We start from the raw sequence: 3,761 nt of genomic DNA on the forward strand, positions 1-3,761 counted from the left end.
ATATTTATGTTTGTGGTTATAATGTGACAAAGTATGGAAAAGTTCAAGGGGTATGACTACTTTTGCAAACCACTGTATATATATATAGGCCATAGAAATAATTGTGATGGACTTACAAACTTTCCAGGGTGTACCCCGCCCCTCACACTGTGACTGCTGGATATGGGCACCAGTGACCCTGAAAGGAAGAAGCAGGTATAGATAATGGATGGATGGATATTTAGAAATAGGAAGAACTAAATGTTTAATTTTATTGATACATTGAAATTTATAAATAAAACAAAAAGGTTTGGCTGTTAAAATTAATGTGAAAGTAGTCAGAGTCAAAAGTGAACAAAAAACAAAAACGAAAGAGAAGAACCAACCATTTTCAAAAAAAAAAAAAAAACCAGAACAAATACAACTAGTCAATCATTGTTTACACTTGAGAAACTCCTACTTTGAGTCTACAGAGAACCCCTTCTCAGTGGCTCCAGTGTTAGCTCAGTTCAGTTTGAAAATTAGTTTGTTTGACATTTGATAATTTAATTTTAACTGGAGCATGTTTACAGAAAGGAGAAAAAAATCGAAGTGAAACTGAAAATGWTGAAGACCGAACAGATGAAGGTGCTGGAGCCATTCCACCCGGTTTACAGAGCAATACACATCACAYTGGGTTCACACTCTGCATGGCAGCTTTCCAGTGCTGTGGTGTGGATGGAGGACAAGAGAACAGGTTTGTAGAAGGCGCACCTCAGCTTTAGCCCTTTATTCTTTGTGTTAATTCAAGTATGGCATCAGCTCCAGAGTTACCTTTACAGTGTTTGCTCCACATATGGTGTTAGCTCCAGAGCTAARGTTATGGCAGTAGCTTCAGAGCTAGTATTTACAGCAGTGGTCCCCAAACTTTGGTCTGCCCCCCTGAACAATACCAGAGAGGCATTATGATTTTTTTAGTCTGAATCCTTGACTATTTTATCGGATTTTATTGGAGAAAATCTCATCGGCGCACCTCACACACAAAACAGGCCACATGAGCGCGATGCGCATGGTGCTGAAAAACAGAGCATGTGTCCTACACCGGGCCCAACGCGCACAATGTGACACACACACTGTCCCGCTTTTGACTCAGTTACCTTATGAAAAGTAAAAGAAAAACCAAACCAAAAAATAAAAAAATAAAAAAATCTACAAATGTTATTTAGCAGGAGCACTCCTGCAACTGTCACACTTTTTCTGTTACAAACTGACCCCGGCCCCCCATCAGAGAAGGGAAAAGTTATGTGGCCCTCACAGGAAAAAGTTTGGGGACCTCTGATTCACAGTGTCAGCTCTACAGCTAATACGTTTGTTAGACATACGCTCTCTCAAATGATCGAATAACAGTTGYCTACTGTAAAAACAAGGTTTARTGTACCTGTTAATTGACAGTAATTTCAGAGATGGGATCTGGGTGGTCCAGTTGGTCTTTTACCTTCAATAAAATGTTTGGAGCTGATGTTAATTCCATGGTTGCACTTTTTTTGTTTATATTCAGCTTGTCCTATTACTCAAATCCACCTGAGCCCCATCTTTGCTTGGGAAAAGTGCCAAAAAATACCCTTTCCATGTTGGGACAATGACTGTATCCACAGTTACAAGAACCAAACTGAAATGTTTCCAGTGGCAGTTGATGCTGTTTTCTTGAATTTATTTAAGTTTAAACACAGCTTAAATTGGAGCAGCTCTATTGAAATCAGRAGAGCTGCTACGAGAGTTTGTATGCACACCAGTGTTGAGCTGACAGTCATGTGACAAGTGTCTAAAAAGCCTGAGTAGCATTAGCTCTAACAAAACAAATTAGGTAATATCATCAGAACCACTCATAATGATGATAGGTCATTTTGTCCAAATTTGACCTAATCCTTGATTTGATGTAATGCGTCACATATACTAACTTTACAAGTTAGTCATGTTTGACATTTTTCTACCCATATTTTGTTCATGAAAACATAGAACCTAATACAAAGTATAACTTTTTGCCACATATTATAACCTTTTTTGCCTTAACTCCTTGGGTTATAGTCTTGACTTCAATCTATTATGTCATTGCCCTAGAATGCATTGAAATATTGATGTCTATAAGTGAAAAATGTAATAAACATATARATTTTTATTTAATTACATGTTTTGACATGTTACAAAACCAGCATTTAGTAGAATAGGGAAATAACAATGTGTGAGTCAGAGATCCCTTTAATGCTGTCTTTGGCCATCTGTTCACTTTTGTGTGATTAGAGGAGAAACATCAGTTAAAAATGTAATATTGCTACTATTAATGCTACTTCTGTGGTTTCCTTTAACACTCTGGTTTTCTCTAGGTTTTTATTTGGTACTTCAATTTTCTCCAGGTACTACAGTTTCCCTAATGTACTCAAACTTCCTCCAAYTACTCTGGTTTTCACCGTATGCTCTTTGGGTACTCCCCGTTTCACTGTACAGTAGGGTTTTCTCCAGGTGCTCCAGTTTTCTCCTGGTACTTAGTTTTTACTCTAATTTCCTTCAGGTACTCCGGTGTTCAGTGGGTACTACAATTCTCTTCAGGTWCTCCAGTTTTCTCCAAATATTTTGGTATTTTTGGGCACTRCTGTTTTCTCTGGGTACCAGATAATTTGGTTTATGGTTTTAGTTAAWCTCACCACTGTCATTTAAGTTTAGAAGACATTTTACTAAGCTGTGGCATGTATATAATAACTAAAGATATTCCTGAGACCAAAGAGATTTGTGGTACAAAAGAAAACAATTTTTCACTAAACATTTATGAATCCCAGAAGAGAAGAATTTCACTAAAACATTGATGTTGAACTTTGTCTTAAAGGTTGTTGAAACTAGTTTATTTTACCATTTTGTTTTGCTAAGATTGTTTTTTCATTACAATGTTTAGGCTGTACTAGTTAGTACTTTTAAAATGTAGAAAAAGATCTGCACAATTAGTTATGAAGACAGAAAAAAACAACAGTGTAGAATGTTTTTAAAGGGGGTATTAATTAACATAATTTTCTATATTTCAGGAAATGAAACAAAGATTAGTTTTTGAACGGACAACAAAAGAAACCTGAGTGAATGTTCTTTTCTGTCCAGGATGGGGATTAAAAAAGTTTTTGGCCAATCAGGCTTTTACACCATGGATGTGCCTTAATTCATCTTCAAAACCATCAAAAGATTGTGTGATTGAAATATTGTGGTAAGCCCACAAGTAGGTTTAAATATCTCACTTGTTCAAAAAAAAAACATCCCTTTACCCCCTGTAAAATGACTGGAAACAAAATGTCTGAACATCTTTTAAGAACATGTTGATGTAAAAGTTTATTTACCTCAAATGTTAATAGAATGGTTTCTGAATAAACATTTTGTACTATACTTGTCAGTCCTTGATTGTTTTGGGATTCAGAACCCAGWGAACATCTGGGTTGTCTACCTCAAAGTGGCAAAACTAGAGTCAAAAATTAGTCAGGTTGTTTAAAGATTTTTGTTTAAAAAAACAGATATTGAAAACAAAACAAACAAAAAACAAACAAAAAAGATGGTTATTCTATTTTCATTTTATACTCCAAAAACAGTAACTTTTTTCTTTTATTTTTATCAAACTGGAAGTTTCCACTGTCATTATCAGTCCATTTAAGATGGATGGAGCTAGTTAAATAACATTTTAATAACAGTCCTCTMCCTGTAAATAAACAAACACAAGCTAAGCATTTCTTTAACTAACTACAGACTGCATTTTATTTTATAAATATAACTAG

This window comes from Austrofundulus limnaeus, unplaced genomic scaffold, assembly GCF_001266775.1.
Source record: "Austrofundulus limnaeus strain Quisiro unplaced genomic scaffold, Austrofundulus_limnaeus-1.0 Scaffold72, whole genome shotgun sequence".
In the NCBI taxonomy this organism is placed as follows: Eukaryota; Metazoa; Chordata; class Actinopteri; order Cyprinodontiformes; family Rivulidae; genus Austrofundulus; species Austrofundulus limnaeus.